Genomic DNA, 13,457 nt, shown 5'->3' with positions numbered 1-13,457 from the left:
ATTACTATGAATCTTTTTGTTTTGTATCTTTAGAACTGCAACAGAAAGGAAAACGTTGAGGTAAATCCTGCCCATCTTCACAAGATAGTTCTGTTGATGTAAAAATTTCCATTTTGCTACATTTAATTCTATGGAATAAACATACTTATAATTAATATATATGTAACTCCTTTTGCTTCATAGGGGATTTAAACCTGCCAGTAAAATCAGTGTATTTATGCCTGGTATGGTTATTTATGTAAGCATTAAAATATGCATTGGGGTAGAGAACCGAGATTTTAGTCTGCACTGTGGTAAAGTAGCTGAAGCATTGTGTAATGTGGGAGAGTTACGTAATAGGGTTATATGGACGACTACAATTTTTCATACTAATAAAATGTGCAGATAAAACCACTGTCCTCTTCACAAAAGAGGCTCAGAAGCAGGCTCTGACCTGAATTTATTTTTTTTTTAAAGTGCACTTCTGATAAGCACCAGTGTTGTTTAGCGCTCTCAGCTGGCTGTCTTGTGTGCTAATCTTCATAGACATCTTCTTTGGATCACTTTTTTCCTCTGTAATCAGCATGCTGGTTCCTTGTTGCCACTTGCTCCTGCAGTGAAACTGTTCTCTTAACAAGGGCTGGTAGCGGAATGGGGGCAGGGTCATACAAACTAAACCAATGTAACTGGTTAGATTATTTTGACGTCTACTTGGTGGAGTCTGTTTTACTGGACAGTTTTCCTTTAACTCTTCCACTTTCCATGTCAGTTGATTACGGGATCCAAACATTAGCTGTACAAAGCATACCTTATAAAGAAAAGCTTACCTGGAGACTGCTCCTAGATTTCAAACTTGTTGTGTCTGGGGAGGACAACTGGGCTCAGACCAGGGGCTCTGAAGACATCTCTTTCCCTTGGGCTGTAATATCAATGACTCATTGAAGATGACCTTTAGATAAAGCCTTAATACTTCAGTAGTTGTTGAATAGGGCAATAAATCTTTTATGAAAATAATTAAAAACACTGGAGAGTAAAATTAATTATGTACATCAATAATTGTCATTCTGGAGAGCAGAAATGGAAAGTGGGAGAATCTGTCACAGATCTGTAGAGACAAGGCTGCAAATTGGCAAACTGTGGTAAATGTAGTTGTGAAAGCCAACTCATCACTGTATCCACTATGGAGAATCCTTAGGAAATAATGTTGTAAGCAGAAACTGGGTTCTGGCTTTTGAGGTGGAATGTAAATGATTAACTTTGATACAGTATTAAGAGAAGCTTTGGGTCTGAGCTCTTCTTAACTGAGATCAAGCAAGTCTCTAACATTTTTACTAAATATTTTAAGCTAGAATTTGCAAAATTGGTTAGCGGATTTTGGAGCAGTTTTTGGGTGTCTATCTTCAGATTTCTTAAAAGGGCCAAACTTTAGGGAACGAGTAACTCAGCACTTTCTGAAAATCAAGTTCCTTCAATGTATCTGAAGTTTGGCATTGCACAATTGAGGCACTTAAAATCACTAGTCACTTTAGAAAATCATGGCCTTAGAGATGATATTAAAAGAAATATGCCTGAAGGTGGGCGGGGAGAAGATAGGATATGAGGTGTGTGATAGCTGGTCATGATTACTTGCCTTAAGTAGCCAGGTAGTGATGGCAATTGTGCTCAGTCTTAAACATTCTCTCAATATACTTTGATATATGGTGACATCAGTGCTACTGGCAGCTGCTGCAGGCCCCGGGGAAAGGTGGGAGGAGGAGGTCTGGCTCTGTGCCCACGAAGGGGTGGGGCCAAGGGCAGAAGGGCCAGGTCAAGATCAGTTAGCTCTCGCCACTGCCCAGAATGCAGCGCTGCCTCCCAACTCCCTCACAGCCACCTGCAGCCAGAGCAGTGCTGCTGTGCCATTTCAGAGGGGTCCCAGCCCCTTTGAAATGCCAGGCCTCGGGGCAATGGCCTTTGTTCCCCTCCACACTGTCAGCAGGCCTGGGTGACATTGGAAACTGGATCGGTACAGAGAGTAGCTGAAATTAAGCTGCATTACAACTATTTCAACACAGTGTCAGATAATGCGCACAGTATTTTTCAATATTTGAACTGAAGAAATAATTCACTGAGAACAATTTATGCAGTTTAGCCTCTTATTTCTCTTAATTAACTGTCCACTAGCATGTTCTAATATTAACTTAAAATTTGCTGTTTTCCAAAATCATTCCTTTCAGTAACTTCATTCATAGCATACTCGTGGGACGTGAACACAAAAGGGTTATGAACACAAGCAAAATTAATTCAAACATCTATTTGAGTAAATATCCATGGAAGTATTTTTTATGAAAGCAGACCCAGTTCTATTCAGCATGCAATGCTTTTAAATCAGAGGGGATACGATCACAAGAGAGAGAAAGCTGGAAATAATCCATGGACATCCTGTTCTTATTAGCTTTGGGCTAAAATGTTTGGACATATTTTAAACCTGGTGAAATACCATTGATTAGGAATTTTGATTCATGCTCAGATACTATTCGGAGCACATTCTGGGAATCACTGAGAAACAATGAACAGATAAAAATAATATATTGTGAAAAATAGCATCAGAAACACAATGGAGAGCAAGCTGGGTAAAAACAAGGACAGAGATTCTGTGGGGGAAAGCAGAACAAGGTAGGAAAAAACATTTCTAATTTTAAAGCATGTATCTTTAGGGATAGAGATTGATTACAGGGACTTTCTTCTACACATAACATTACGCACAATAGTCTTTAATTTAAGAAAGTGTTTTAAATTTTAATTGAATTATCCGTAGAGGAAATAAAACAATCCACAAGTTAAATTTACACATCAGAAGATCTGGCAAGCTCAGATTCCTTTTGCTACCCCCCCAGAGTAGTTTAAAATCCCACAACAATTCAGGATGCCTGAAGTTCATAGATCCCTAGTGCCTGCTAATAGCTGACTGAAGACAACAGAGAGACTATTTTTTTACTTTAATGGACTTTGTATCAGGCCTCTACTGCCCAATGGGTCTGATTTTCATCTGTTACATAGGTCCAAAGAATTACACTAGTGTAAAAGTTATGTAAGTGAATGGAGAATAACTACTACTTACATAGCTGTAGAAAAAAAAAGATTGAGAATCTCATAAAAATAACCACACATGAATTATGCAGGATGCCAGTACAGTTACTATTTATTGCCCTGGTTTCATAAACCCCAGCATAAATTATTTGCAGATCCCAGCCCTTGATTAAATGCAAATGCAACAAGCACAACTCAATAAAGTTTTAATTTAACCCATTTAGGATACCGTTTCTTATTAATTTTTGTTTGTTAAAATGCTTTTTAATTACTCCACAAATAGCTCCTCTCCCAAAGACCAAGCTTGCTGTAAAAGTCCTAATTTGGTATTTTAACAAGAACCATCTTTCCTTTCACATTTAAAAAGCCCTTTTGATTAGTGGTGGGAGGAACAGTGTTGTCCTTCTTCCACCCCATCTTCTCATGAAGTAATCTGAAAGCATTGTTATTGGTTGTGGCGTCGGGTTTAATCTTGGCATGGTTCATTCTTAGTATTCTCCCTGGCTTCCCTGTAGATGCTCCCAAATCTCAATTCTGTCTTGTGAAACAATTGGCTACTCTGTAGTAAGTATTTAACAAATACAGAGGGCTGCTGTTTGGTGTTAGGCTGAAGAGAAAATAAGTGGATTCTTATATCACTACTTAGTGAGAGTAGGTTTTAAAACATCAGTTAATGTCTGAAGCTAATTGGGGAATGTGTTCAGAAAGTGCTGAGTTCATTTCAGAGGTATGTTAGTGGAACATTAAGGATTCAATTGACCTTCAGTTAGAAAAATAAGAGATGAGTTTGCCCGACTCTTGGGGCTTGTCTGCACTAGCCTCCTTCTTCAAAGGGGTCATGTAAATAAGCCAGTTCGTGGAATAGCAATGAGGTGCTGTGCTGCATATGCAGCGCCTCATTAGCCTAATTCCTGCTGCACGAACTTCGAAGTTAACTCCGCCATTGCCAGTCCTAAGCCCGGATGAAAAAAGAGGAAGGTTGGGCATTGGGCTAGCAACCCGATCCCGTAAAACCTATCACTTGCTACAGAAACAACAAGTGCAACCAAACAAAATAAACAAAACCTAATTCAGCACGAAGGTATCAGCTCTTTCTCTATGATGGCGCTAAATGAAAGCTGAAAGGAAATTCAGTGCCTGATGCAGAGCTCGATCCTAAGTGCCAAAACCACGACGAAAGTCAGAACCTGGAACGTACGAACATTATACCAGCATGGAAAGCTAGCGCAGTTACTTCACGAATTTGACAGCTACTGAATGGACGTTCTAGGCATTAGCAAAATGAGGTGGTTAGGAAGTGACAGGATACTCAGTGATGGAAAGACCATTCTGTACTCTGGAAATGATGACCAACATGTTCACGGTGTAGGTCTGGTACTCAGCAAGGATGCAACGTAGGCATTAATTGGATGGAAGCCCGTGAGCAAACGCATTATCACAGCAAGGTTCCAGTCGAGGCACGCAAAAACTACCATGATTCAAGTATATGCACCAACTGAGGATGCCGATGAAACCGAAAAAGATGCATTTTACAACCTGCTGCAAGACACTATCAATGGTGTCCCGAATCACAACATGAGGCTACTTATGGGCGATATGAATGCATGAATAGATAGCAAAAGACAAGGATGGGAACACGTGGTTGGCCCATATGGATCAGCGACACAAACGAGCGATAATGGAGAGTGCCTACTGCTGTTCTGTAGTGTGAATAACTTGTGTATTGGAAACATCTATTTCGCACACAAAAGTATTCATAAGAAAATATGGCGGTCTCCTGAAGGCATCACTAACAATGAAATTGACTATCTCTGTATCAGCAAACGCTGGCGATCAGCACTGTTAGATGCAAGAGTGTATCGGTGAGCTGATATTAGATCGGACCATCGTCTTCTGATGGCATCGCTTCGCCTTCGCTTAAAAAGAAAAAGAGAAAGGCAACCACGCCGATCCTTCGCAGTTGAAAAGCTGAGAGGTCAGGCCATGGCTGAACAGTACAAGCTCGAACTCAAGAATCAGTTCCAACAAATGCATCGTGAAAATGAACTCGAAGAGCAGTGGACGTGGTTCAAACAAGCAGTGACTAAGAGCGCGGAAGAGACGATTGGATGGAGAAGAGGCATGCAAAGAGAACGCTGGATACAAGACAGAACCTGGAAACTGATAGATGAGTGTAAAATCGCGAAACAGCATAGACACCAGGCAAAATCGCCAAATGAGATAGCAGAGGCTATTGCAAAGTACCAGTTGCTGGATTGTCAAGTTAAGAAAAGCTGCCAGGCTGACAGAAGAGAATGGTTGGAACGTAAGGGTGCTGAAGCAGAAGAAGCAGCTAAGGAATGTGACACCAAGATGCTGTATCATATTGTCCGATAATTAATGGGTGCAAGATGCAACTCCAATGTTCCTACCAAGGATAAGAATGGGACGATCTCACTTAGTAAAGAAGAGCAAGATGCACACTGGATAGAGCACTTCAAAGCAATATTAAACCAGCCAGCTCCAGCCACAACCTGCGATTTTAGTAATTCCAATCCTTCTGACGAACTAGAAGTAGACCTAGGTGTGATCAAATTTGAAGAAACTGATAAAGCCATTAGATGGGTGAAGCATAACAAGGCTGCCGGTCTTGACCAAATCATGGCCGAATTACTAAGGTATGGGGGCAACAGTGTCATGCAAGAACTAACGGGGTTGTTGAACACATGCTGGTGAGCAGAGTGTGTCCCAAGTGATTGGAGGAAGGGAGTGATTGTTAAGTTACCAAAAAAGAGGAACGTCACCAATTGTAGTAATTGGAGAGGCATTATGCTCCTATCAGTCCCGGGCAAAGTGTTTTGTATTGTCCTGCTTGGGAGGCTTCTGGCTGCAGTGGATAATACACTGGGGGAGGAGCAGGCTGGATTTTGGCACGGACACTCATGCAGTGAGCAAATTTTCACGTTGCGCAACATCGTTGAACAGAGTATTGAATTTCAACAGCCACTGTCAATAAACTTTATCGATTTCAAAAAGGCGTTTGACAGCGTACATGGAGAGTCATTGTGGAACATAGTACATAGTTATGGTATCCCGCAATGCTACATCAACACCTTCCAAAATCTCTACCTAAACTCCAGTTGCTGTGTGAGGACCGATAGTGGTATGACCGATTTCTTCAATATTGACTCTGGTGTGCAGCAAGGGTGTGTTCTGTCACCATTCTTGTTCCTTTTGGCTGTGGACTTCATTATGAGGAAAGCAATGTGCAGGACAAATTTTGGTATCTCTTGGGAAAACCAGTGCTGGCTCACAGATCTGGACTTCGCCGACGATATCGTGCTTCTTGCAGAAATGGACGAATGCTTGCAGGACATGACAACAAGTTTAGAAAAAGAAGCCAGTAAAGTTGGGTTGAGGATAAACAGCAATAAAACAAAGGTGAAGCAGATTGGAAAAGCTCAGGCGAGCACACCAATAGTGGTCGAAAGTCAGTCCTTAGAAGATGTCCGGCGGTTCATCTATCTTGGCAGCACTCTGTCCAGTGATGGGGATGTCAAGGCGAATGTCAACTGCAGAATCGGGAAAGCCTCGGCCGTGTTCCAAAGACTATGCCCAATTTGGTCTGTGTCAACAATTGGCCTTGCTACAAAGCTTTGACTCTATGGCACTATTGTCATGTCCACTGCAATCTATGCCAGTGAACCATGGAAAAACACTGCAAGAATATAACATAAGCTGAATGTGTTCCACCAATGATGTCTGCGTAAGATCCTTGGTGTTACCTACATTGATGGCATAATGCGAAGAGATTCTAAGAAGATGTGGTCTGCAGAGACTGCAGGATGTTGTGGCAGAGCGTAGATTGCGTCTTGCTGGACACATCTTGCGTCTTTCAGATAATCTTCATCCAAAGGTAGCAATGCAATGGACACCAGCTAAAGGAAGGAGAAAGAGGGGAAGACCACTGAAAACGTGGCGAAGCACGGTTAAAGAAGACATTAAGAACATTGGTATAACGTGGGAAGAAGCGGAAACAGTGGCATCAGACCGAAATCTGGAGAGCACTTGTTGCCCAGTGTGCCCAGACGCACAAGCGGACCTAAGTCTAAGTCTAAGAACTTCGAAGTTAGCAACTTCGAAGCACCAGCATGCTGTGTAGCTGTGAGCACTTCCAAGTTGCCTGATGTCCCATGGCCAGGATCCAGGTGATGGAGCGCCATAAGGTGGCAGGAGGAGGTTGGGTGGGAGCAGGGCAGTGAAGGCAGCGGGGGTGGGAGCAGCTTGGGAGGTGGTAGGGGGGCAGTGGGGTCCTGCAGATAGTGAAGGCCCTGCAGATGGTCTGCAGTGTGACGGTGGTTCAGCCCATGCCTCCCGTCTCCATGCCAGCTTGGCCCCGTCCAGCACCAGCCGCTTCACCAGCAGTTCATTTTGGCAGCAGAGAGTGGCCATGTAGGTGGCCTAATCCTATGGTGGCCCCGTCATCCCACCCACGGCAATGTGCCCACCAGCCATGGGCCTGCCTGGGGAGTGGGGGTGGGGGTGGCTTGGTGCTCTCTGCTGCCACTACCAGACTTCTTGGCCGGTCCTGGTGGTGAGTTGGGGTTCTCCCGGCTCTTGGATGGCACAGTCCCAAAGCCCAGCCTCCATGGGCAGCAGCCTCCACCCCTGGTCGAGAGATGGGGATGGCCTGGGAGACGTCCCGTGAGGTGTGCCATGCATGGCAGGCCCTGCCTCACGTGGACTCTGCGGTGCCTTGGGGATGGGACTGACCATTGTGGGTCCCTCTGTCCTGCCCCTGGAGAATGGGCTAGCGGGCAAGAATGGGCTAGTGGGCAAGAGGGGGTCCCTGCTTGGATGGCGGGTGATCTGGTTACAGGCTGGCCCTTACTGCCCCTCCCACCCGCACACATGTGTGCAGCTCATAGTGCTGTCTACATGGGCAGGTGCTGAGTGTCATCTCTGGGTATGTCCGCGTGAAGGGGTGCACACTCCTTGGTGGGGTGTCTAGGGTCGGGCCATTGCTCATGTGGCTGGCATGCTTTGGGCCATGGCATGTGTGGGCACCCCTTCCCATGTTCCCCCACACACCCTCGGGTGTGCAACATGCTGGGCACTTATCGGAGGGTCCCTCGCCGATGTCTGGGGATGCCCAGCCAGAGGTGGTGTGGCTGGATGAGCCTGAGGGCACTGCAGTCACAAGGGTCCCGTACGTGGAGTCATCCTCAGATGGGGCCTCAGACCCCAGCTCCAGCTCTGTGGCCTGGTTGGAGGTTCCAGAGTGGTCCCCTCCTGGGCCTGGCTCCCCCTCCAGTGTATTGGGGGCTCTTCAGCTGCTGTGTCAAGGACAGTGTCGGGTGGGGAGCTCTCCTCACCAGTGAGGAGACTGTGGAGCTCCCTATAGAAGAGGCAGGTGGCCAGACCTACCCCCCAAGCACCTGGTGGTGTCCCTGGCCTGGATATAGCCCTGACACAGTTCTTTAACCTTGGAGAGCACCTGCTGCAATGTCTGGGTGGGGTGGCCTTGGGCAGCGAGGTTGGCAGCCAGCTGGTTGTACATGGGGGCGTTGCGTCTCTTCCCAGGAGAGGTCTGGAGGACATCCTTCTCATGCAAGAGGCCCAGCAAGTCCTGGAGCTCTGTCTCTGTCCATAAAGGCACCCTCTGCTTCGTGGCTGGGGTGGGTTCCTGGGACTTCCTGGCTGGCTCCTGGGGGCAGGGGGAGGAGGGCGCGGGCACTGGGTGTCATGTGGTGGCTAGTTCTCTGCAGTGTTTGGCTGAGAGAGCATGGTGCTGCAGGACTCAAGTCTTTGCTGCCTTCATGCTCTCAGCTTCCTGCCATGGGGTCTGCGGGGTCCCCTGTACCTTTAAGGTGGCCAGACACAGGAAGCATAGAGCTCTGCTAGTGCTGGGCAGGCCGTCACCCTGCTCCAGCTGGCTAGTGCTGTGGAGGATCCTTCTTTTGAAAGAAGGGCCTACAGAGCATCTACTCACACTTTTTTTTTCAAAAGATTCTTTCAGAAAGAGGTGCTCTTCTTGACCCAGGAGCGGAAGAGGGCCTCCGAAAGAAGCACGGCGTTCTGCTGCTTTCAGATCAAAAGAGCACATTTTGCACGTAGGTGTTCCGTGGGTTCTTTTGAAAAAGGCCCAGCTGTTTCAAAAGAACTTGCTAGTGCAGACATGGCCACACATGGACATATCACTCTGCTACACAGACTAGTGGTAAGTGAGAGATTTCCCATCAGGTTGTCTTATCATGAAGCTTGTGATGACCTTGTATGGCTAAATCCTGGGAGGGAGCTAAAGGGAAAGAAATTGTGAGGATTGTCTTGAGGAGATTTATTCATAATTGTTTTATGAGGGTAAAGTGATTGCTACTCTCAGCCCAGAAGACGCCAGAGGAAGCATCTGACCTTGCAGATCACAGGGGTCTGTGCAGAAACAAGAGGAAGCAAGAGGTAGGCCAGAGACATTCATGATTCTCTGCTGACTCTATGGGTATGTCTATACTTAAAATGCATTTGACAAGCCACAACTGATCCTCTGGAGTTCAATTTTTGCCATGTCTGCAGCATGAGCCCAAACAGCCCTCATCTACACCAGGGAACAAATTCAATCCTGATATGTCAATTCTAGCTACAGTATTGAGGTAGCTAGAATTGTGTATCTGGGATCAGCTTTGTTCCCTGTTGTAGACCATGCCTGTGATCCCAACAATTTCCCCTGCTCATGTGGTGGCTGTCCCAGAGATCCCCCTTAAAGGCATATTAATCACACTGGCTATGCCTACACTGGAGGGTTTTTTTTTTTTTTTGACAGAAGAGGCATTTTGTACACAAAACCCATGGAATGCCCACACTAAAAATTCATTCTGTCAGCAGAACTCAGCACTTTTGTTGACAGCTTTCTGCCTCTTCCGCATGAAGCAGAATGCCTTTCTCAACAGAAACCGTCAACAAAAAAGCCATGTGGTTGCTCTGGGGGCCCTCTGTTGACAGACAGGGTTTCTGGGTCCCTGGGCAGCCTTTTCTGCTGTGCTTCTGGTTGGCCGCTCTGTTGCGAGAGTACTGGGCAGTCCGGCCACGCTCTGTCGGCAGAGTGGATCGCTTTTTTGATCCGCTTATGTGTGTGGACACACTCTGTCAACAGAAGTTTTGTTGGAGGAACTCTTCCAACAGCGACTTCTGTTGACATATCGCTATGGTGTAGGTGTAGCAACTGTGTATATAGGGAGTGGGATGGGCACAGAAAAATGAACTAATTTTGTTGACTTTCGAGGACAATGGCTGGGGCTCATGGGAGAATGATGTGCTCCCTCACTTGCCTGTCCATCCCATTTCCCCTTCCATTGGGTTTTCAGAATACTCTCCATAAACTCCAGGGTAAGGAGGGAAAATGTTGACGTGGAGGCAGTTTACCCAAATTTCTGCACAAGGGCGATATACTCCATCCATGGAGAGTCCTTTCTGTGTTATGCAAGGAAACAGGGAGAATGACTCAAGGGAAGAAAGAAAAGAAAGGATCAGTTTGGAGATGGGGCAAAAGAAAACTAAGAATGAAGGATCATGAGAGTTTATTGCTAAATTTCCTAATTTTAAATCTGAACAGAGTGAGCTATTCACAGATCTTAGATTGAATTTCCTGCTTTTTATGCAAGGAGACAAAATGGAGGGAAGAGGAGGGAAACAGAGAATAGCTGTCACCATTCCTGTGCAGAAACAGCAGACTTCTGTAATAATTCCATTCTGTACAACTCTTACAACTATGCAATAAAATGCAGGCTGAACCTCTTTAGTTTGGCACTCTTGGGACCTGACTTGCGATGAAAAAGAGAATTTGCTGACCAAAGGAATTATATTGTCTAGCAGCATTACCAATACTTCCCCTGCTTAGTGGGCTCTTAGAAGACCTTGAGGGGTAAATTACAGCTAAATAACAGAGCAGAACACTGAGAGCCAATACTGGTGGCTGTAAACAAACTTTATGGGACCACAGGAACTTTGGCCACACCCTTGGAAGTGGTTGTCTGGTTAATTAAAATCATAATGGATTATGGATGTTGCCTGAAAAGAGAGTTCTGGATTAGAGAGTTTCAATCTGTAATAACAATTAGTAACAAATAAAAGTGTATCCTTGGAGGAATAGATTATTTAGAGCTAGATTAGGTGGAAGTGCTGCTCCTTGAGACAGAGGACGGTGACCAAGTGAGTAAATATCACATGCAAAGTTATCTTTATTTGATAGCACCGTGTCTAACTGATTTCTTTGTTGATATTTCTTCACTCAGGCTGTGTCTACACTGTAAGATAAATTTGAACGTATTAATATCAATTTTGTAATTCTGGAATTTATAAGTTTGAATTTGACCATCCTCACCTCCCCACATGCTTGCTCCTCACAAAGTCAATTTATCGCTGCCACACTCAATTGGCAAACCGCGACTGTTTCGGTAGTGCATTGTGGGAACCTATCCCACAGTTCCTTCATCTCCATAGCATTCTGGGTATGCTCGCTGGTCTTTTACATCATCTTCCCACATTGCCTTTTCCTCATTCCCCTCCCATGGTAAGCAACCCCCTGCTTTTCCCTGTTGGAAGGAAGGAAAAGTAGGGTATCCACAGAGATGGCAAAAAATGTTTACAGAAATGTCTTTCTTCTGTAGCTGAATTCTCAGTTGGCCATCCACTGAGTGTCCCCTGTCCCATCATTGCATTCGATCCCTGAAAATAATACAGGGGCCCGGACTGTATTCTCAAAGTTAGAAAGAGTATAAAAAAGTCTAGGAAAAAAGATTTTTAACTCCCCTCTTCAATGTACAGACGTTGCCATCACGGGTGATGGCAGTGAAATCTCCCTGAAAAGCTTGAAGGAAGAGAAGATAGGAAAGTTTTTCAAAAGAGAGAGTTGCTGAGGGGAGAGTCTTTGGCTTTCTGGTGCCCTATAAGGCTTCTGTGCAACAGCTGTGTTCTCAACTGTCCATCCACTGAGTATCCAACCTTCCACCATTGCATTTGATCCCTGAGAATAATGCAGGGGCCCGGACTGTATTCTCAAAGTTAGAAGAAGAGGATAGAAAAGTCTAGGAAAAAAGGTTTTTGACTTTCCCCTTTTTTACACAGATGTTGCCAACACGGGTGATGGCAGTGAAATCTCACACACTGAGCTTATAATGGAAACAGGAATCTCAGCTAGCCCCCTCCCCGTTTCTGAGGCCATGAAGACAGATAGGAAATGTTAGCAAGAAGATTTTATAACCGAAATATCAAACCAGCAGGTGTCTGAAATGGACAGCAAGACCCTGAAAATATTTTTGTCCGGGTGCATGTGGGGAGGGCGTGTGCTGTGTTCTGTGGCTACAGAGCCACTTGGAATGGTGAAGTAGCTGAATTAGTCCCCCGCTCCGACTATCTTAGCTGCCAGGGGAGACTTTCCCCTGGTGGCTGAAAGCCCCTGAATATCTTTCCCACCCTTGGAGCCCTAAACATGTGCAAGCTAGGACAAGGTGCCCTGGCAGCATGGTCAGCACCGAATGGCAGGCACTTGCTTTTATTGTGTCAGGGGCTACCCACGTGATGTGGCTGAGCGTGGGGAAGACCCTGATTGTGTGGTCCCTGTGGAGGAGGGAGGGGGGTTTGCACGCAAATGTAAACCACTAAGAAGAAGTTTCTCAGAATCTTATGCAAACACGACCCCCACAAAAGCCATGCTGCCGTGTGGTGTGATGGGGAAGTGGCTAGTGCCAGGCAGTGCAGAAAATTAACAAGTGTAGAGACAGAACCACGAACTCCCTGCAGGGGCTATTTGTAATGGATAGATGTGCTCACAGCCCTAATAGGATAAAAAGAAAGACATTTCTCAGACTCTAATAAAACATGAGCCCACAGCCACAGGCTCGCTACTCCCGCTTTGAAATTCACGGTCTTCCTGCTATTTAATTCCAGTGCACCTGGAGAGCAGCGGGCAGAGCGGAGCACTGAGGGAATATTGTGGCGTACATATGGGACACCTCTGGAGGCTAATAAATTCTATTTTAAGATGTGGTGCTTCCACACTGGCCTTTAATTGAACTTTTGAATTCGAGCTTGACTCTATACCTGTCAGGTAACGGCAATATTGTAATCTCGATATTAGTGCTCCTAAGATTGAGCTAATGGCATTTAAACTGAAGACAGTCATGTGGTAATATCAGGCTAACTGCCTTAAATTTGAATTTATCTCGTAGTGTAGACGCAGCTTCAGTTCCAGGTGGGGTGGATTTATCAAAGGGGAATTTATACCATAGAGCGAAATTCCCAGGAAATGGGTTATTCTGCACAAGCAATCACATCCTGTTGTTGGAGCACATTTATACGTAAATATTTTGGCTTGATTTACTGTTAGCTTTACCAAATTTTAAACAGGCTGTCAAGCAAAAAATTAAAGGAACATCAAG

This window comes from Carettochelys insculpta, chromosome 1 (genome assembly GCF_033958435.1).
Source record: "Carettochelys insculpta isolate YL-2023 chromosome 1, ASM3395843v1, whole genome shotgun sequence".
Classification (NCBI taxonomy): Eukaryota; Metazoa; Chordata; order Testudines; family Carettochelyidae; genus Carettochelys; species Carettochelys insculpta.
Note: the sequence above shows the minus strand (reverse complement) of the source record.